Source organism: Camelus ferus, chromosome 8 (genome assembly GCF_009834535.1).
Source record: "Camelus ferus isolate YT-003-E chromosome 8, BCGSAC_Cfer_1.0, whole genome shotgun sequence".
NCBI classification, from domain to species: domain Eukaryota; kingdom Metazoa; phylum Chordata; class Mammalia; order Artiodactyla; family Camelidae; genus Camelus; species Camelus ferus.
This window is the reverse complement of record NC_045703.1, coordinates 35,593,628-35,617,328: the sequence shown is the minus strand read 5'-3', so window position 1 is coordinate 35,617,328 and position 23,701 is coordinate 35,593,628. Positions and strand designations below refer to the sequence as shown.

Sequence of the window (23,701 nt, the reverse complement as noted above, 5' to 3'; positions counted from 1 at the left end):
TCGGCACGCCCGGGCCAGGAGAGGAGGAACCAAAGCACCGCTCACTCTCTGCACAAGGGCTGGTTTGATTTATTCCTGGAGAAATCCTAGGGGTTGGTGGGGGCTATTATCGATAACTTGGGGACAGACACCATCGAGTCCACAAGTGTCCAGACTGCCCTGCTTGCGGGCACAGAATGCCAGGCCTCTCCGCCCTCCAGGGACTGGCCCTGAGCTTGAAGGAAAATGTGCATTCGCTTCCTACATATTCTGTAATTTAAACGCATCCCTTCGGACTCATCTCTTACGCTTAGCGGTCGTGCCGTGGACGTTTGCTGCTATGAAAAATGAAATCTCCACATTTTATTTCCAATTCAAAATGGCAAGAGAGTCGCGCGGTTTAAAATACCTTGTTCGCTCTTTAAGAAGGAGAAGTCAGTAGACTTGGGGTCTGTTTTGCCTGCCTGCCACATAATCTTTCCTTCCCATCTTCTGTTCATTTGACAGATACGCCCTGTGCTTACTATACTCTTGGTGTTCTCCAGAAAGAGCAAGAATCCCGCTTTGGCTCACAGTGCCTCACCACAAACTACAACCTGTCATCTTCGCTTGGAGCATTAGAAAGTGAAATCACCCCTGAATTTTAGCTTAATATTAAACTATGTTACATTGAAATATAACATTAAAAAATGGGACCCAAGGTGGTGTATGGCTGAAGGGTGAAGTAGGGGGAGGAGTAATGTGTTTTAAGAGCATTACCTTGCCTAAGTAGCCAAGATTGTGAATGTATTTGCCCCTTCCCCATTTTCAGCACCACTTGCTGGGAAAGGCACCACCTCTCTGTCAAAGGTTTTCTCCTTACCTGGTACCTCCAGCAGCTGGGTCCAGACTGGGGCCATCCACCCATCCACACACCCAAAGCTCTGAGGCTGTCCTACCACCACTACTCCCTACAACCCTGCCTATCAATCTCCTCCACTCAGTTCCCCCCGAAGCCTCAGAGCTCTCTCAGTCCATGGTGCTTAGCTCTACAACATTAAAGTTTAGAATGTTCTTCTTTACAAAGACACCCTCAGACTCATTCTGTAAAGTCATAGTGGTTCACTGTCTGTACACAAAGACTCTGCCCATTTGTATCATACATTCAGAAGAAAAACATACAGGAAAATCACTGGGATTTAAAAAAATTATTTTAAATGCCACTTGATAGCCAGGTTGTGTGTGTGTGTGTGTGTGTGTGTGTGTGTGTGTAAGTCATACAGACACTAAGTGAATATCTGGCAATAACCCAGTTGAATTGATCAGCGAAAACACAAAACATTTAACACCCTCCGTGAACTTTTTGCCTTCATTTTGAGTAAACTCTGACTAACAAAATTAATGTAAGTTATTTGTACTTCTGAGAATCTGAAAGACCTGTAATAAGTAAAGAAATTGAATCAGTAATAAAAACACTTCCAACATATAACAGCTCAAGATGAGATGGTGTCAATGTTGAATTATACCAAATGTTTAAAAAAGAGTTAATGCTAATCTCTCTCAAACTTGTGAGATGAAGTAAAAGCGGTGCTCTGAGCCAGGGGGAAAAAGCTGTTACCATCCTAAGTTGCCATTTGTAATTATTAATAATTAATCTGAGGTCATGAGAACAATGTTGTGGAGTCATAATAGTAATAAGAAGTCATAAAACTTAGGCAGGAAAATAGGTAAGTATGGAGAATGATCTTTTAAAATTGTGATTCTTAACATTTTGTTTTTGATACTCCCATTAAGGAATTTATGTAACCCATAGATTCTCTCCCCAGAAGAAAACAAAAGCACATGAATACACCAACATACAGATATACAAAATTCTGCATGCAATTTGACAGATCCCAAATAAAAAACATCTGAAAAAAAATTTATTCTGTTTGAAGAAAGTAGCACAATGATATATGAAAAAGGAAATTCTTGAAAGTTCCCAAATGACAGTATCTCCATGACTGGAGGCACCACATTAAAGAGGAAAGAAAGGAAGAGGAATTTGGAGTCAGGTACATTTGCTCTCATTCTCTTTGTGACTCTGGGCACTTAATCTTTCTTTTTCTCTAAACTGGAAAAAAATAGTACCTAACAGTAGCAGACTTTGTGGGTGCTTGCCCAGATCCTCTTGGGTCCCCTCACATTTTCTAAGCACCCTTTCTCCAGCTTCAACTTCCTTTTGTTTCCAGGAACCAGCTCCACCACCACCACCATCACCACCCGAAAGAGACTCTTATTTGGAGGAACTGCCCTTGGCTACCAGACCATCATTGCTCATGGGCAGAAAGAGCCCAAGTACCTCAGAGTTTATATATCCCGTGGTGGTCAGTCCTTAGCCAATGACTGATGATTAAGTAGAATATAAATGTCACTCACTGACCTCATGGTGGATAAATCTTAGTTGCAGTTTATAATCCAGAGCTCCTCTGAGGGATCAGGCTGAAGCATCCTCTGCTGGACAGTTCCTAGAATCCCATCCTTGTTTGGCTTCTTCCCCTTCTCTGTCCTGCTACCCTAACTCTATCTGTTTCTTCTAGGAACAGTTTCTTAAAAATCACACTTGTAGATGATCGCTTGACCCATGTTCTGCTGACATAAGACACCAGATTATAGGGTTGCTGTAAGAATTAAATAACACTATAAAAAAGAAACTAATGCAGTGCCTGGAATAGTAAGCACTCAATAAAAGGTATCTAATAATTTTATTCTGAAACTTTAGATCCCTTATAGTGGTCAAGGAAAGAAATTTTCTCTCTTTTGTTGGCAGAATGATTCTGAGAAACCTCTTGCTCCTTGCCTAGACAATTTCTGGGCTTAGTATGATCTGGAGTGATGATATAATATAAAAATTTTTTCTGTGAAAGTTCATGTCTCACCTAATTTTTTTCTGTTCATCAGGATTACTTTTAAATAAATAAGGTACTTTTTTACCTTCAGGTAATAAATTTCATGTTGTTGCTGCTTTCAAATAAAAGTAAGATCAGTTATGAACCTAACGACAGACCCCCACCCCGCAAATACATGAAACAAATCCTAATTTTGATAAAGGTGCCAAGACCATTCAATGAAAATAGAATAGCCTTTTCAACAAATGTTGCTGAAACAATTGGATACTCACATGTAAAAGAAACCCTTTCCACGTGAATTTGAAACTCTCCTTCACGCTATATATAAAAATTAATTCAAAGTGGATCAAAGACTTAAATATAAAAGCTAAAATTGTCCAGCTCTCAGAAGGAAACCTAGATGTAGATCTTTATGACCTGGGATTAAGCAAATATTTCTTTAATGTGACACCAAAAGCAAAAGCAACAAGCAAACAAAAATGTGTGAATCAAAGAACTCTATCAAGAAAGTGAAAGAAAATACACTCAGTTGCAGAACACTTAAAAATCATCTATCTGATAAAGGTCTAGTGCCCAAAATATACAAAGAATTCTTATAATTCATCAATCGAAAGATAGTAGGCCAATTTATAAATGGCCAAAATTTGAAAAGCCATATCTCCAAAGAAGATAAACAGATAGCCAATAAGTACATGAAAAGATGTTCAATATCATTTTCATGGTGAAATACAAATTACAACCACAATGAGCTAGCATTTCAGTCTCACTAGGATGGCTATAATTTAAAAAAAAAAAAAAGAAAAGAAAATATGGAGAAACTAGAAGCTTCATACATAACTAGCGAGCATGTAAAATGGAGCAACTGTGGAAAACAGTTTGGCAGTTCCTCAAAAAATTAAACATAGAGTTACCATATGATCCAGTAATTCCATTCCTAGGTATTCACCCAAGAGAACTGAAAATACATGTTCCCCCAAAACATGTATACAAATGTTTATAGAAGAATTATGCATAATAGTAAAAGGAGATACAACCCAATGTCCATCAACTGTTGAGTAGATAAATAAAATGTGTATTCATAAAAGGAATGTTACTCAGCTATAAAAAACAATGAAGAATTGATATACGCTACAATATGGGTGAAACTTGAAAACATAACAGTAAGTGAATGAAGTCAAATATAAAGGCCACCTATTGTTTGATTCCATTTCTATGAAATGTTCAGAATAAGCAAATCCTTAAAGACAGAGAGTAGATTAGTGATTGCAAGGGACTGGAGGTAAGAGGTAATGGGAAATGACTATGTAGTGGATACAGGGTTTCTTTTTAGGGTAATGAAAATGTTCTAGAATTAGTGTTGATGGTTGCACAACATTGTGAATATGCTAAAAGCACTGGATTGTACACTTTAAAAGGGTAAAAGTGTTGAATTTTATCTCAAAAAAGAAAAAAATGTTTAAATAGTCAAGTTCATGTTATAAGGATGTCATACCTGATAAGAATGATTACTTAGTCCAAGACCTTTCTATGAAGAAAATTTACAAAGTTTGGATAAACTTCTTAGGCTCTTCTTAAAATATAAGCTATTAGTTTTGCTATTGTCCTGTAAATTTCAACTAATTATGTCTCTATTCTTTCTTCAAGTATAATTTCGCCATCTTTCAGTCTTAATTGTGCCATGTATTTTTCTTTCTTTCGATACTACAAATCAATGTAAGAGGTGAATTAATTTGGTAGAAAGTCAGGAAAGGGATTTTTTAGAAAGCTATAGCTGGATTCCATCTGGTCAGTGATCAGGGCCAGAAAAGGGAGTGCGCATTTGTAAGTGGGTAAATGGCAGGTACTAATGTTGCTTAAGGCAGAATCAGCATTGCCTGGTGACAAATGGACAGTTCTTTCATGGAAAAGTTATTTCCCAGGTTGCAATCTTTAAGAACTATCAAGGAAAATAAGAAATACTTTCTATGTAAAGTATTTGTTCAGCTCCTTGCTTGACCCTGCACAAGAACTCACTATAGTCATTGCCAAACACAATTAACCAGTTTCCTGAGTAACAGCTACCTCTTACCACCATTATTCCCAAGACAGATAGAGACTTAAACTTGAATTGGGGTCCAGAGCTAATAACTCAGTCCTGAACCAGAAAGTGTCTCCATTGAGAGAGTGTTGCTGAAATGCATTCAAGTGACTAGACATTTCATTAGATTTTCCTTAGGGCTGTGAAGAGATACTCTTCTTGCCTTGTAACTCTCCATACTATAAATCCTACTGCGTGACTGATGCTAATAGGTTTACTTTTTATTTGCTATGTTTAGAAAAAGTAGAATTGCCAGGATAGAGAGTACATAGATCCTTGTTACATTACTCTCTTTACTTCTCTCTACATTAAAATTGTTTCAAAATAAAATTTAAAAAGCAAGGTAAATTTCTTTCTTTAGTAAAAGTTGACCTATATGTTTGTAAATAAAACACTTCTCGCTTCTCTTGCTGATATTGGAAACCCTGAGACACCACCATGTGGCCAAGCCCAGGCTAGCTTGCTGGAGACATTTCAGACCCATCCCTCCAACTGACAGCCAGAATTAATCAATAGCAAGAACCAACTGCCAGACATGCACAGGATTTAAATGAAGTCCTTCTAAAATAACCATCCTCCAGCTGACTTGCCAGCTGAGTGCAGATTCATGAGAGTCTTGGTGAAGCTCAGCCCAGCTGAGCTCAACTCGAATTGCCAATCCATAAAACTGTGCACTATTAAATGATTGTGGCTTTAAGCCAGTACAGTTGGAGATGATTTGTCACACATCAGAAACTCACTGATTATAGCCTTGCATATCACAAAAAGTTGGTTGAACTTTAAGACACAAAAGTAGCAGTAGCTTATAGGAAAAGTAATTTGATAAGTATGTGTGGAGCAATTTTTTATTTTTTTCTTTTTCATGGGGTTTTCAATTTGTGGGGTTTTTTTTTTTGGATGAGGAAAACTCAAAAGTGGGGGAGATTTTAAATAATAAAACTTACTTCAAATGGTTCAAATAAAGATCAAATGCAATAATATACACAAAAAAAGCAAATGAAAAATAACTGTTACCTTATAAGACTGTGTAGACTGTGTACTTTCTTTTTTAATCTGATTTTTTAAAGAAGTTCACACAAGTGAGTATACACAGACACAGATCTACACATACATCTCATTTTGGGGGGAAAACAACATGGGGTGTCCAGTATACTCTAAAACGGCTCTCTAAAGTTTCTGCTACAGGTAGAATGTAATTTTCATAGGCAAATCTGTCCTTCTACCCCCAAACCCAAGGAACTGTGCAGTTGCTTCTCTGAAGTGAAGTGTCCATACAGAGACACACTTTATGGGTATAAACAGATTAAGTTCCAAGTATGAACCTTAAATCCTTCAAATAAATAAAGCATGTTTGAGGCCTACACAAACTCTGTTCAGCTTCAGACTTTTTAGTTATAGTATTATATTTACCACATATTTTCCTATTGGCCTTGGGGCTGAAGTGCCTATTATTACAGATAAATAAATTATGTGCTAAGATATGCCATTTTATAAACAATTTAATTTAAAAATATAGTGTGTAGTATAAAGATAAAGACAGGACGGTACAGTCTCCCAAGGCAAAAGAAATAAAAGCAAAAATAAACAAATAGGACCTAATCAAATTTATAAGCTTTTGCACAGCAAAAGAACCATAACAAAACGCAAAGACAACCTACAGAATGGGAGAAAATTTTTTACATAATGAGACCAATAGATTGACAAGGACTTACTTTTCAAAATATACAAACAGCTCATACAGCTCAATATATTTAAAAAAAAAAAGGGCAGAAGACCTAAATAGACATTTCTCCAAAGAAGACCTCCAGATGCCAATAGGCATATGAAAAGATGCTTATTAACATTGCTAATTATTAGAGAAATGCAAATCAAAGCTACAATGAGGTATCACCTCACAAGAATGGCCATAATCAAAAAGTCTACAAATAATAAATACTGGAGAGGGTATGGAGAAAAGGGACTCCTTCTATACTGTTGGTAGAAATGTAGATTGGTGCAGCCACTATGGAGAACAGCATGAAGGTTACTTAAAAAACCAAAACTAGAGTTACCATATGGTAAGTCCACTCCAGCAATTTCACTCCTGGGATATACCTGGAAAAGATGAAAACTCTAATTTGAAAAGATACTTGTGCCCTGGTGTTCATAGCAGCGCTATTTACAATACCCAAGACATGGACGCAAGCTAAGTGTCCATAACAGATGACTGGATAAAGAAGATGTGATATATACATATATACATATATGTATACATATAATGGAATATTATTCAGCCATAAAAAAGAATGAAATAATGCCATTTACAGCAACATGGATGGACCTAGAGATTACTGTACTAAGTAAAGTAAGTAAAAGACAAATATGATATCACTTATATGTCAAATATAAAAAATGACACAAATGATCTTATTTACAAAATAGACTTTTTTTTATGATACATAATTCATCAATTTATTTTAAGCTTTTCAATTAAGAGGAGAGATGAGTGCACACACTTGTTTGTTGTTTTTTTGGTACCTGCTAAATAACAAGTGAAAGGAAATCTAAAGTTAGAAACCAAGTGAAATGAATGATTCAGGAAGGGGAACCACCTGTCAGAGGGGAAAAAAAAGAGGCAATGATTTGGAAAGATACTAAGAAAATGTGGAAATACTAGTCTTTTAAAAAAGGAATCACTTTGCTATAAACCTGAGACTAACACAACACTGTAAATCAACAATACTTCAATAGAAAAAAAAAAGACAGTAAACTGCTTCATGTCATACCAACGTTCATCTGGGAGAAATGGGCAAAATGAGAATGCTTTTTAGTCCTAAAATTCCCATCATAACAAAGCAAATAATTGAAATTAAAAGATGTACATTATAAGTATGAATTTTTAGTCTTGTTTGATCTGCTATCATGGACAATATAGAAGAAATTAGATGATCTGAAATTCAAGGCAGCACACATGATTTATCATAATTTTATCCTTAATTTTTTTAATCAATAGCTGACTCCAAACCTGTTTTTCTTCTAGGTATACTTCTGTATATCATCACCTAGTTGTGAAATACACTCTAAATGACTCCCTTACTTAGAATTCTTATTTCATGAATACTGAAGATTGTAGCTTTCATTTTTCCTCAGCCTTTCAATTTTTTGTATTTTATGAAACTGACATGTGGATATACTAATTGTAATCACTTCACTGTATATCATAATTTGACTAATAAACACTAGTAATTTTGATAAAATACATTGCTTTTTAAATGTAATACTGAAATCAATAACTCTTTTCAGAACTCATGTAATTCCCTCAAGCTAAACAAGATTAGTTTTGCTTAAATCACTGATTTTATAACTTGTCACCGAATGGAATGGATACTATGCCTACTAACTCCAGTTTGTGTATCTAAGACTGTGTGTACTATGTATTTATTCCTCATCCCTCACATGGTCTGAAAGCTTTTGAGCTCAATATATCATCTTTACTGAACTATTTATCAATTGGAGGAGCTGAGTAAATGTTACTCTTTCCATAACATATTGCTTTTGGGTGCCAGTAAAGGATAAATAACGATAGAATAACGTAATAAGTAAGTAAACATTAGGTCAAGAGAAGAGGTAAGTGGTTAGATCCAATGTGAGGTTTAAAAGGGTGGTTTCTGAAGTTGGACCATCTGCACCTGAATTACCTGAAGTACACATGAAATAGGCAGATACCTAAATCAGAACCAGGGAATCACTGCATAAAATGGATTTTACCAGTATGGCGTCATACATTTCTCACATTAAGACAAGGAAAATTGGCTTTTTGAAGACATGAGGTTTATGTCTAAACCTAAGCCACAGTCTAAAATCTTAGAAACATAATAAAGGCTGCTATCAGCCAAATTATAATCGAGCATTGGCTTGTTCCGAAAAACAATGTGGAGGACGGAGTCAGAGGAAGGAGGAGGGGACGCAAGTATGGAGGGGAGGTTGAGGAATGAGAAGGTGATTACAATCTCTTAGTAGTCTCAGCAGTGCTTTCTTGATTTTTCACACCGTGGCACATGTAGAAAACAATACTGTTTTATCTAAACACACTGGGGTAAACAGGTCAATTTTCTCTCTGAACACTCCAAAGGAGACTGAGGGGGAATCAGTGCTATCCCCTTGTGGACACTCTGTTGGGAAATTGCTCCATGGAACATCCCATCACCCTCTCTGTTGGTGTGTCCATCACTACATGCTGTTAGCAATACTTGGGCACTGCTTGCATCTTCTCTACTTTGAAAAACAGTAAGGCTAATACCGAGAAGTTGCAATCTCCAGCTCCTTATAAAGAAAGTCATGGGATAATTTCTCCATTTTCACAGTCAATTAGTGAATACAGTTAAGTGGATAGAATGTTACATGCAGAATCTTTTTTTCTTATTACTATATGATATTATTTACATTCGAATGAAATAACTTAATAATTATTGTATCAGAAAACATGTTACATATATTATCTTCTTTGATTAGCCATATATGTATCATGTGAAGTGAAATTTCAAGAGAATTTTTATTATTATACACCAAATAAGAAAATACAACAGCAAATATAAAATTAAAAAACGCAAAATATATAGAAAGGTGATAAACCCATTTTTATCCTTAGGTGAAAATTGTTTCCTAATCATGTTGGCATCTTTAAAAAAAACCATGCATTTAATCAGGTTAAAAAACTAAATAAGAGTCGGGCAGTCAATAAGAGAGAAGTAAAAAAAGTGGTTTTGATATTAATTTCATAAAACAAAAAAACAGCTAAAAACATCAAGTGACTAATATTTCAAATGAAAAGCCTATTGATCATTTTCTTTAATTCTGTAGTACTAGAAGTGATAGTTTCCATATATACATAAATCAATTATGTTGAATTTTAGCAATATATCTTTCAACATCAATTGGATGCATCTAAATAAATTAGGAAATATATAACTGAGAATAATTTACCAACTTAAGAAAACTAAATGGCACAGAGTACCAAAAGTAAACTATTGCAACAGTTAACACTAACATGAAAAACAAACAATTACATGAGAACACATTTTAGGTAGATTTATTTGTAATTTCTGTTTGCTCACGTCTCTAGAAACTTAAATCATTGACGAGTAAGGCAACAAAAATCCCACGTAAAACCAAAGTGTATATTAAGCCTATTCACAAACTTAGAGTAAATGTGAACTAAGCTTCAATTTTATGAACTGAACAAACAGCCACTTCATCCTTACAGCATAGCTATTATAACTACTAATTTATAACTTAAGTCATATCAAAAAGGTGGTTGATGATCTGTTTCCAACCATGAGTTAATTTTGAAGGGAGAAATGGGAGACATAAAAGTCAATTGGTCCCTCCAGAGATTGTAGGCAAATTGTCAAGGTCATTATATGATTTGCTGATGGACCATGTAAGGAAAATTAAACTAATGGAAAATTCTCCTCCAACAAGTTTCCATTAAATAATCTATGAATTGCCAGCTGCCTTTAGCATTCACTTAGTGTTAGAAATAAGAGGATCAAAGAAGACCATAAAAAAAGGAAATTGCAATAGTTGAGACAGGAAGTGATTAAGATAAAAAGATGGACTTGTGTACAGTCAGGGTCATGGTAAAGATGATTTCTGTTCTGACCCCGTTCCGGTATATTGATAATTACAAGCCTAGAGAGAGAAAAAGTAATTTCGAGGTGCCAACAATAGGCATATGTTAGACTTCCAATTATTTCATTATCCACTTTGATGTGAATAAATCCAAATTTTTAAGCTAGAAAAACTGGTACTCATGAAAATTTGTGGAGATAGGATACATGAAATTCTGGGTTTAGCTTAAAGGTTAAGATTGCAAAGTTATTTTTTCAAATTTGTGACTTTCTGATGTTTTAAGAGTCACTGCACCAGGGAATGGAAGGATATGGTGTTTTCACTGCTTCATTCGGTGAGCAGCAGGCATGACGTGTTCTCTGTATGGATAGCCTTATGAAAAACTACTCTTGTGTAGGAAGTGAAGTTCCCTCACAGTCAGGGATGCACTTTAATTCCTACAGTGAGAGGACACATCCAATCTTGCCGAGGAAGCAGGCTGCCTAGCCCTATCCAACAAAAGGGTCTCTTCTATACACAGATTGATGACATCCAAAGAGAGGTGAAACTCACATTCTCTTGTGTGCAGTCCTGAGGTTTAGCAGATAAATAAGAAATGCTAATAAGAATATGGAGAATGAGAGAAAAGGAAGTGGGGGGAAAAAAACTAAGTGTTAGATATACTGAATGAAAATTCAAGAGCCAGAAGAAATAACCAAGATCAACTGAAAGGAGTAGAATTTGGCATACTTGGAAAAAACACATGGTAGATTGATAGCACATGGAATCCTACAAGCTCGAATGGAGATACAAGTTCCTCAGGAATGAAAGAATAAATGTAAAGCATTTATCAGTGTCTATATCATTATTAGTAAGTAACACTTTGCTCATAATTGGTGCTTAATATTCATTATAGGAATTAATAAATGTATTGGGTTTTAATAATAACACATTGTATACCACTTACTATGTGCTGAGCACTATGTTAAGTACTTTATATGTTATATCATTTTATCCTCACTGATTCAACAAGATAGGTACAAATATGACTTTTTTTACAGATGAAAAAACAGACTCAAAAATTTTAAATGACTTGCCCAAGGTCTCATGGTTAGTCAATGAGGAACCAGGGTTGAACCCAGCCCTGTTTGACTGAAAGCTCATAGTCTTACCAGTACAATGCCAAGCTTGTTAGACTTCTAACCAGCACTGGTCTGTGTCATACATACTTGGATCAGTGGTTCTCAGTCCTATCAATCCACATCTTCACATCCCGTTCTTATAAGAAATATTTTGTAATATTCTCTTCACTATGCCAAAAGAAATTCATAGGTAACTAACACATGTATTTAATCAATATAATGTACTGGCTCTAATATAAAGAGTAACTAAAGAAAGTTAATTAATAAAAAGTAACATACACTTCAAAATAGATATTCAATAGATACACTAAAATGCATTATTAAAAAATCTCATGTTTGCATCTAAACATAGAATCATTATGAACAGAACAGTTGTACCTGCAGGATAATACTGGTGTGGGATTTTTTGGAAACTAAAATACATGAGAGGTATTGCCATTGGTGATGTGATTTTCTGAATTGTAAGCAACACATTAAAGTTCTATGCAAAATACAGTGTATCTATTAACATAAGACAAAGTAGAATTCAGGACAAAGGATATTATCCGAGATAAAGAGAGACATTCCATATTGATAAAGGACCCAGTTCTTTATGACCTTGATACGTATGATTCAAAAACAAAGCTTCAAAATTTATAAAGCAAAAAACTGAGAGAACCAAAAGAAGTAACACAAAGTTACTGAGTACTTAGAATCTGCCAGGTTCTTGAGATTCATCAGTAAACAAAACAGAAAAAGATCTCACCCTTGAAGAGCTCATATTCTATCTAAGAAGATAAACAATTTAATAAACTTATGAATAAATAAATTATGTAATAGGGTAAAAGGGCATAAGTATGGGGAGATGTCAAGATAGTACAGGATAAGTAAGAGTGCTGGGAGTGTGGGGCTGCCAGGGATGGGGATAATTAATAGCATTCAATAATGTCATCAGGATAGGACTCACTGAAAGGCCTACTGAGAAGGTGACATTTGAGCAAATTCTCAAGGGAGGTGAGGGAGTTAGCCAAGTAGCTCTGTGGAAGAAGAGTGTTCCAGGCAGAGGAAACTGCTTGGAGCCATCGCTGGAACATGCTGAGTTTCCTCCTGGAGCGCAGAAGGCCAATGTGGCAAGGGGGACAGTAGCAGGGAATGAAGTTAGAGAAGTAATAGGGACCGGATCATATAAGGCCTTGAAGGTCACTATAAGAACTTCGGGTTTTACAGTGCTACAAAGTTTACAAAAGGTTGGCAGAACTTTGCAGAGTTTTGAGTAGAGGAGGGACATGATCTGACTTTCATGTCAGTGTTCCCTCTGGCTGCTGTGTTGAGACTGGGCTGCAGGAGGATGTTCTGATTATCTATTGCTGGCTAACAATTTACCCCCAAAATGGAGTGTTATAAAACGGCCACCATCCTATTATATCTCTTGATTTCAGGAGTCAAAAATTCAGGCAAGGCTCAGCTGGGCAATACTTCTGTTCCATGGGGCATCAATTAAGGTGACCTGAGTGGCATTTTTCTGGTGGAAGGGCTGCTCTGTAGTGCGCAAGATGGCTCCACTCAGTTCTCTAGTGTTTTGCAAGTTTGGGCTGAGACTGTCAACTGGAGTACCTCCATGTGGCCTGCCCAGCATGGAGGACTTCGGGCAGTTGGATTCTCATATGGAGCGTCAGGGCTTCCAGACTGTTCCAAGAGTCAGGAAGTGAAAATGGCCCATTTCTTAAGACTTGGACTTGGAAATTGGCATACTGTCACTTCTATGATATTGTACGGATCAAAGAAGTTATAGAACCGGCCAAAATTCAAGAAGGGCCATAGATCTCTCTCATCTCTCAATGACAGGAGTGTCAAAGAATATATGGCAAACTCTCCATTCTCTGACCACCGATTACTCATAGTCCTCGCATTTATAAAATACACTCCCTCTCTCCCCCCAAGTCCATAAATGTGTCATTCCCTTGTGGCACCAGGCTCAGGCTAAGTTCCAGGATCTCACTATCTAGATCACATCGTCTCCCAATCTCCCACTTCCCCCAGCCCATGAGATCTTACTCTAACCAGGGTGGGAAAATCTGCTTTGGTATCGTCGTGTATTTCTTCATATCTGCTTTAAAAGGCACTTTGTTTTGTTCACTTCCGGGATTCCTCTTTGCATCTTTTTATCCCACAGGTTCAGCCATATCAAATGAGAGTCTTGGCTTTAAGACAGTTGTCTCTGATAAAAATTTTTTGAAATCTTTCTTCAAGAGTCTATTCAGAAATTTATTTCCTTTCTTTGCTTTTAATCATCATGAGAAAATTTGACTGGGACATTGTGCTGTATGCCAGAAATGGACACATTGTAACTGACAGTACTTCAATTTTAAAAAAAGAAAAAAAAAAAAGAAAATTAATGTCAGTGCAGAATGGATAGGCTTGGGGAAACTGGAAGCAGAGATGCCGTTTAGGAAGTGGTTGTAATCTTGTAAGACATAAGATGTGGACCCAAGATCCTGCTTTGGACTGAATCAATGATTTGTTCTCTTGCCCAATGATAATGCTGAAAATTGTTATTTCTTCCCTAGGTTCTAGTGACTCAATCCAAAAGACAGTTTATAATAAATATTCTGTGATTCACCATATCATAAAACTCTTTAGAAGGTCACTAAGACCTTGGAAGTGCTCAGTACATGTTAATCATCATCGTTATTAGTAGTACTTGAAATCTTTAAAACTAAGAATTTTCTGTTCTTTCACAAGTTGAGTAACAGTATTAAAGTTACCAGTAGGTGGGGATGTTGAACAATATTTTCATAGGTTGTCACAAGCTTTGTTTCTGACTTAAAAAAAAAAAAAGTAGAAGCAGGCCTGTGAATAAATATCTTCCTTATTTTGTTACAAAATCTTTTTTAATAGAAGAAGTGTTTAAAACTTATAAAGAACTTTTTAAAGTGTTAGAAATAACCATAAAAAAGATTGGATTCAGCCTAGAATGTGAACTCTGGAACTCCTGGAGAAAGCCCCTCTCACTGCTTAGGGCCAGTCTCTTGCCTCTGGGCTGCTTAGTTGACCCTAAATCAATGTCTCATCTCGATTTTGGACTCAGTGCTTTGAGAGTGGATAACGAAATATAAATGATGAATACGGGTCTGCATCTTACCCACTTGCTGAAAATACTAGGGCAGAGCCTGACTCAACTTCTCCTTTCACTAGTGATAGCTGTTTAGCAACTTCCGGTGCCAGGTGCTAAATTAGGTACTTTTCATACTTGGTATTATTTAATCCTCACAGCTGCCCTAGGAGGTCAGTACCATTACCCGTTTTACAGATAAGGGAACTGAGAAATTACGTTACTTAGCTAGGCTCATTCAACTATTAGGTGGTGGAGACAGAATTTCAACTCTGTCTTGGTTGACTCTGTTTTGCTCCTATTTGCCTAATAAGACTTTAAAAGAGAAACTAACTTAAACATGTGCACTGTTGGTCTGGTCACACCTCAACTTAAGGTATTTAATTGACGGCCTGCCTATGTTTTATCCTAGGAGTCAATTCTTGCCGAAGAGTCTAAAGATGACATGAAACTAGCAAATATTATCTCCCTCAGTGCAAAACTACAGCATTCAACTGAAAATGCAGCTTCAGTCTCATGTGGGGTTCTGTTGGCATCTATAGAAGCTGCCAGTTTAGCAACAAAAGAACATTTTGCTGACTTACCTACAAAAGTTTTTCCTTGGACTTGACATTCTAACCTAAAGGGGACATTGTTTTCCTCTTATACTTTAGGGAGTAACAGTAGAGAGGGTTGAGAAGACAAGACACACAGAGAGCATTAGAAAATAATTCTAATTCATCTGTCTAGCAGAATTTATAAAGAATCCCTTCAAATCAGTGAGAAAAAGGGACAAACCCCACTCTGAAATGGTCAAAGCACTTAGCACATGCATTTTGTAAATGGTATCTCCATATGGTCGCATCTCTCTAGGGTGAATAAAGGCTGAGAAGTCAGAGATCTGGGCTGGGTTGGGGGCAAGGGGAAATCTGCCTACTTAATTTACCCAATGTTTCCCATTTTATTTAAATAAAAAATCCTTGTATCAAAGGATATCTGTTAATGTCTTAAGGAAGTCTGGGAAACACTGACCTAGAAATTTTATTCTTTTTCTCTTCCTCTAGTAGCTCACATACAGTTCTCTCTCAGATTTTCCTGACACCCAAAGTAGGAAGTCATTAGACATCTCTCTTCTGCTAGCAGTCTATCATTCACTGAAATTGTAACTCATTCGTGTTTTTGCTTTTCCTGCATTTCCTAGGAGATTTTTTCTTAAGTGGAGTTAAGTTTTCTGTTTACCTCATAAGTACAAGAAAATGCTTTCATCATCTCTTATTTACTAAAGCAAGTTATAGTGGTTTTAAACTAACCATGAAAGTAAAGTGTGAAAATACACTAAGAGATAATAATAGTTCAAAAGTTGGAAAAGGTCAACTATTATTCTTTTCCTGTTTTCCCTTTACTGTCTTTGAAGTCAAATGGAAGTAACTCTTTGACCTTTTGCATTTTCTAAGATGGACATATTCTGTTACTGTTAGGTAAACACAAAGAGAGAACCATGAAGTTCAAAACAAATGTTTCAGCCACACCTCATTAAAAATAATATTTACTACATATTTAGTAAGAGAAAAGACAAACAGCTTGTATTTTATCTTTTATCTCATTTCATTTCAATATCTTAGGATAAATATAACAGTAGTACAAAAACACTGAGAAATATTATGTAGTTTTTGTGAACATTTTTTTACTTCAGATTATGGTTGCTATAGCCAGCATAGCTGCTATAGCCAGCTATGTCAGCATCCTTAGTGCAGCTGCAGCTGCAATGAAAACTGAGAAAAGAAAAAATATAAATTTTAAAGCTGACAATTTTTCTAAGTAGTGATGTCAGCAAATTCTGTTGGCTCTACCTCTTAAATACATCTGAATTTGACTCCTTCTCACTGCCTCTGCTTCTACCAGACTCATCGGAGGCAGCATCATCTTGCCTAAATTATTGCAACAGCTACCAACTGGCTTCCAATCTATTCTCAACTCAGAGACAAACTGATTCTTTAAAAATGTAAATCAGTCTCGTGGGAGTTCCCTTGTATGTTATTTGTTGCTTTTCCCTTGATGCTTTTAATATTCTCTTGTTATCTTTAATTTGAGATTAACAGATACACATTACTATATATAAAATAGGTAAACAACAAGGACCTACAGTATAGCAAGGGGAATTATATTCAATTTCTTGTAATAATATATAATGGGAAAGAATCTGAAAAAATATGTGTATAGTATCTGTGTATAACTGAATTGTTTTGCTGTACACCTGCAACATTATAAATCGACTAGATTTCAATAAAAAATAAAATTAAGAAAAAAATGTAAATCAGTATATATTGTTCTACTACTCAAAACCTTGCAATAACTTCTCATTTAAAACCAAAGTCCTTACAGTGATTTGCAAGGTCCTCACTGACACTCCCTTGTCATTCCTGTAATTCACCTCTTACTACCCTCCTCCTGCTCCCTTTACTCCAAAGGCACCGGCCTCCTTGCTGCTCTGGGTGCTCCCTCTTCAAGCCTCTGTCCTCACCTCTTCTGGATCATTCTTTCCTCCATACCCACAGGCTTCTCTCTTTCACCCTCTATAAATCTTTGCTTAAATGTCATTTTCTCAGCAAGCCCACGGCTGACCAATTTGCCTGACCAAGACTCGACTCTGGAACTTCCTATGTCCCTTTACTGCTTTTTTATTCTTCATAACCTTCCTAATCCCTTCTAATATATTCTAAAACATACATTTTGTATAATTATTTGCCTCCTCCATTGGAACGTAAGCTTTTTCTGCTTTGTTCACTTCTATTTTTTCAGCACCCAGAACAGTGGCAGAGACATAGCAGACACTAACTATGTACTGAATATGAATGTACTATAGACATAGTTTAGTATACTTCTTTACCAAGAAAGGAAAGAAGCTACAGGTAAATGAAAAATAGTTTTGATCAATTGCCAAGTAATTGCCTGCAGCTAATTTAGACAAAGCATGCCTCAGAATAGAATTGCGAGTAAAAATGATCCAAGCTCTCTCTCCACTGCCCCAAAAGCACTAAATTGCTACACAATCAGTTAACCTTTGATAATACTTCAGGAAATTTGATAACAGTCTATCAGCACACCTATATTTATGATTCAACCTTATTTCTTGTTTCCCAACTCCCATTTCTACTTTATAGATTTAAAGAATTATGAAGATTAATTTCTACAGCATTTGAGGACAAGTTGATGGATTCCAAAAGCTAAATAATACTGGTTAATTGAATCTAATTAACTAGGATTCTATACAACAGTCATACATACAATTGTTATCTTTCTAGATTAGTTATCTGTTACACTGTCTTTTTTAAAAGTAATAGAGCGGTTTCTACCTGTTTGTTTTCAATAGCCCTATTATCTCTTTCTGTAAGTAAATTTTGAAAAAAACGTTCAGTGACTGTTTGCCAACTGAAGCCACCAGATTTGCAACAGTTCACCAACTTGATTTAACCAAATTTGTCTGCTTTGGTTTAAGGGATTAAAATCTGTTGATCATCTGGAATCTTAAGGGAGAAGATTTGCTGTTGTCTCTTAGACAATGTTTTCTTCCCACTCAAAATCACCAACCTCTTTATTTCTGCCTATACTGATGTGAAAACTACAAAGAGGAATACTCCTATTCCTGAGCAGTCCTGCAGTTTTTTCACTGATAACCTGTTCAAAGGATGGAGTTTCTGAGTTTGTTCTCTAATTACTTGTCCTTTACTTTGGCCTGTTCCTGCTACAGAGCTAAAACTTACAGCTGCATGTGTAGCACGTACGAAGTTATTTATCCTTAAAACACAAACATGTGATACTCACAACATGAACTGTGAACCTGACGGAGTATGTTGAAAACAAATAACAAGTCGGTAGTGAACGGTCTGTTGGGCCTACAATCAGCCCTGTGCTTACCCAACCATCCCATCAGGAGTGGAGGGCGGAGAATGAATAAAGCAGGTGTCACTGATTCCCCAAACAAATCTTTATTCTGAGACCACAAACCAGAGAAAACCAATGCACACTTGGAGTTTCTGCTTTTAGCTTGTGAGTGGGCTTCACCAGTATTCAGATTTCTGAGTTCCTCCAGGGGCTGCAGGTTCTTATACTACATCCACCCAACCAAGAAGGGCAGTCTAAGCTGGAACCACCCATTTCTGTGCTGTTCCGATGTACCCGTTCATTTGTTCATCAACTAGTTATTGAGTATCTACTATGTGCTAGACACTGTATAAGATACTGTATATATTCAAATAACCCTACGTACATAATCTCTAAACCTCACAGAGCTTTATTTTTTTTACATTTTTTTGAGTAATAGTCATTTTACAATGTTGTGTCAAATTCCAGTGTAGAGCACAACTTTTCAGTTATATATGAACATACAATCATTGTCACATTTTTTTCCACTGTGAGCTACCACAAGATCTTGTATATATTTCCCTGTGCTATACAGTATAACCTTGTTTATCTATTCTACATTTTGAAATCCCAGTCTGTCCCTTCCCACCCCCTGGCCCCTTGGCAACCACAAGTTTGTATTCTATGTCTATTAGTCTGTTTCTGTTTTGTATTTATAGTTTTGTTTTTGTTTTAGATTCCACATATGAGTGATCTCATATGGTATTTTTCTTTCTCTTTCTGGCTTACTTCACTTAGAATGACATTCTCCAGGAACATCCATGTTGCTGCAAATGACATTATGTTGTCAGTTTTTATGACCGAATAGTATTCCATTGTATAAATATACCACATCTTCTTTATCCAGTCATCTGTCGATGGACATTTAGGCTGTTTCCATGTCTTGGCTATTGTAAATAGTGCTGCTAGGGACACTGGGGTGCAGGTGTCATTTTGAAGTAGGGTTCCTTCTGGATATATGCCCAGGAGTGGGATTCCTGGGTCATATGGTAAGTCTTTTCCTAGTCTTTTCAGGAATCTCCATACCATTTTCCATAGTGGCTGCACCAAACTGCATCTCCACCAGCAGTGTAGGAGGGTTCCCTTTTCTCCACAGCCTCTCCAGAATTTGTCATTTGTGGACTTTTGAATGATGGCCATTCTGACTGGTGTGAGGTGATACCTCATCATAGTTTTGATTTGCATTTCTCTGATAATTAGTGATATTGAGCATTTTTTCATGTGCCTATTGCTCATCTGTATTTCTTCCTTGGAGAATTGCTTGTCTAAACCTCACAAAGCTTTAAAATATAATGGAGGAGATGGTAAACACATAGTAAACACATGACTAACAGCAAGAGATATTAATAAATGCTGTGAAGAAAGTTAGTAAGTTCTCTAAGGAAGTGACATTCAAACCAAAGTCAAGTACAGCAGGTTGAAAATACTCTATCAACATCTGTAGGGTAAAAAGAATGATCTTTATAGTTTTTCAACTTTGAGCCCAAAACAGAAACCCGGGTAAGAAAGTCTAGGTTCATCACCAACATAAGCATCTGCTGTATGCAGAAAATTTACTAGAGATGTGGGAATACAGGAGCACAGTTTGAAAGTTCCTTAAGAAAATTTATTTCATAAATTATGTATTACTTATTTACCTTAGAGAAAAGAAAGCTAAACAGTTGTCTGGGACCATGTCTATACACATCAAAAAACTGATTGAAAAGTGAGAAGTTAACCCAATCAACTAATTGTATCAATAGTACAGAGGTAGTGATTCAGTAGACTTGCTTTTCCTCTGAATTTACAATTTAGCTTGATATTGAAAATGACTTTCAAGCATGTGAAACTCATACAAAAAAACTAAAACTTTGTAGCTTTTTTATAACTCCACTGAAAATAGAATTAATTGCAAATTTGAAAGATTCAATAAATACATAAAAAGATGGCCAAGACAATAATTGGATACTGAGGTATATCCTTTGGGATTTTGATTTCCTTACCTATTTTATAATTAGTGATGAGCTGGGTTAAAAAAAAAAAGTACTTATATAACTGGGACAGTAATTTCAGAGCTAAGGGAGAAGATGATGAAATGTTATATTACCATTCCATGTGAGACTATGGAAGGTGAACCTAAATGGTAACCTAAATGATTAAAATTCTTCTCTTGGCCAGGGGCATGCAAACACACACACACACACACACACACACTCTCAAGTTACCACAAAATAATTCTTTACAATTAGCATTTTTTGCATGACTGGTAGAAAAAATAAAGAAAATGAAAGTAGCTTTGAAAAATGAACACTTGGCCTGTTTCGTTTTGAACTAATAAGACAATAAGAATGTTTCTGCTGCTTAACTTTAGGGGAAAACAACTATCCTTCACTTCATTTGGTGGTAAGTAAGGCAAGTAGACTTGGTCTTCTTAGGGGGGGTGCCCTAGTCATGTCCTGCTCTGCAATGGATTGATGGATGAGAAGTACTTTGTGGGTCTTTTGACTGGAGGTGTTAAATGAGCATGGGTATCAAGCAAATGATGAAGTTGTTGGTGGAAGATGAGTGAGGATGATCTGAGTTACAAATGGGTAACTACAAAGGCAGGATCATTATCTCAGGAAACATTCCTGTGTTACCTGGGAAGCAAGGCTCAAATCTGTTCTAACAGACTGTAGTTCTTACCTTTTCTGGAGGTATCAGGCTCTGATACAATCTGAAAAAAGCAGTAAATGCTCTTCCCAGAAAAATCCACATATGCATGTTCACTCAAAATTTTTATACAATTTTAAGGGATTCGCAGACTTTTTATGAGGTCCATTCATATACTCCTGGGCTGTCCTAAGTAGGGTAATATCCTCTATGTTGCACATTAAAGAAAATTAATTATCTAATGTTAAAACTATATTTCACATAAAAAATGCCAGGTGAGAAATTTCAATTACAGACAGGCATACAGCAGATGGCATACAATGGAGCAGAAGTGCTGCGGTGAGAAATAACAATTTAATGTGAAGCAGCACAGTGATGGAATACTGAGACAAGGTGAGTAAATGCAGGGAAACAGGGGACCCGATAGGGGAAGGATTGCGAGAGGACCAAAACTGGACTGTTATTTTATCATCTTCTTAAGGACCAACTCTAATCTGATTGATATACTTGAAATCCAAATAAATGAAACAAATCACTTAGCTATGCAGCCAGTTGGGTCCACTGAAGATATAGGGTTTTGCCATCTAATTTTACCTCTAGCTGAAGTTTGCTGAACTTTGTGATTTTTTGTGCTGAACAATGGTATCCCTTTAGCGCTCCACGCTGCTTAAGCATCATATGAGCCAATAATTTGATTTTTGCAAGTGAATGATAACAGTAACAGGCTATGTAAGATGCTGGCCATATCTAGTGAACACTCTGGCTCCGATGCGCTTACTGGGGCTGCAGTGAGTCATCCCGTCAGCTGTGCTAGAAACTAATAATGACACAGCAAAGCATCCTTACTTATTGATTTTACATCCTTACTGTACTTGTCCAAACAAGGCGATGGTATGTTGACGAGAATTACTTGGGTAGTGCTATAACTTCTGTACTGTTCTCCTTACATAATATTAGCAAGATATTTCTTTCTATAAAGATAGTCACAGAGAAATACAGAACCTTGAGATCAAAAAGAGAAACAGGCTAGTGCCATCAGTAGTTCATCTCTCAAAATTTCATCGAGTTTTTATCTTTCAGAAACAGCTGTTTAAGGTTAAAAAAATTCTTTACGAATAGTAACAGTTACTGTTGTTATTTTTAAGTGCTTTTAAGCTACAGAAAATATGTAGTAACTGTAATATTCAAAATGATAGCTAAACATTTTGTTCCTAGTCCAAAATTAAATCTTGATAATAATAGAAACTATAACAGTAAAGATGTGCCCAGTGGAATTCTGAAGAAATTAATATACTCTGTATCTTCCTTCACACTTAACTCAGTAACGGATTTACATTCGAGGGAGATAAAACCTTTTGTTTTCTTATCTTCAGAAGGATCCTCTATAGAAGTAGATTTTTCAGCGTCTTAGATTGTATTTGTTAAAATAAGAAGGTGTGGTTTATCTCTAAGTTTTGTCAGATACTAAATGTTGTTAGTATTGCATCCTGGTATCAGAAATATCACTGGTATACCTTTTGTCATTGATTTTTCAAATACATGCCAGGTCTGAGCAATATGGTCACATGAGGGTCATATCTTCAGAAACACTCTGAGCTGCTTAATACCTATTATATACTTCTGCTGGAAAATTATCTGAATTTCTTATTTTTTAGTATATCTTTACCAAAATTATCTTTGAACTTGTAATCACAGCAGACTTTTGAGGCTATCTGAGCAAAATAACTAAATTCATGAAAACATAAGTTTATTGAATCGTACATACATACATACACAAATGAATAATAAAGATTAAGATGGGTAAAATGCAATTGCTAAACTTTTGAAGAGTCTTTAAACTCACATATATTAAACTTTCCTAACAACTGAAGTTAACCGGTTTGGGTCCTAAGAAGCAATCCTGCCACTGGTTAAAAATGGTAAGACTTAAAGAAACATCCAACACTGTGTGAGAAGCCATGACTTCTCCATTCTTCAGTTGGCATAAACTCATATGTCAATAAAACCTAAGGTTAATTTGAATGATGAAAAATACCATAATTGCCATTGTACTCTTTTATTTTCTGAAATTCCTTCAAAGGTGTCTGCAACCCATCAAATAAACCAGATGTATTGGATTTGGAATACTTGCCCATGATATATTCCTCCTTAATCCAATGTTTGAAAAAGACTGATTTTGAAAAGTAAAGTTAGAAAACTTTAACTTTTTCTTGATGTTACTTAGGTTTATCTATCCTCTATTAAATTCTAAAATATACCCATAAAAACATGTTGGTTCAGTCTTTTAAGCATTTAAGAACATACAGCCTGAAGAGGTCCAAATTTATAGGAATAGAATCCACAAACCGTGCAAATGTCTATGACTATGCCAGACTTCTTTTCAAAGCAAAATACTCCATCAGACAAGTTTCACCTTGTTTTTGGT

The 23,701-nt window shown here is 36.0% G+C and overlaps 1 protein-coding gene across 2 annotated transcripts in view; it reads right to left on the bottom strand.

The window, feature by feature from the left end:
- The window catches only part of RFX6 (regulatory factor X6), a 107,319-nt gene that overhangs the window by 48,234 nt on the left and 35,384 nt on the right, over positions 1-23,701 (bottom strand). Inside the window, exon 1 of one of the 2 annotated variants that reach the window (XM_032484759.1) lies at positions 6,975-7,005. The exons of the other annotated variant lie outside the window; for it this stretch is intronic. The gene's annotated coding sequence lies outside the window, so the exon portion shown is untranslated. Of the gene's footprint in view, positions 1-6,974; positions 7,006-23,701 lie in introns of those variants that run through there. 2 annotated transcript variants of the gene reach the window in all.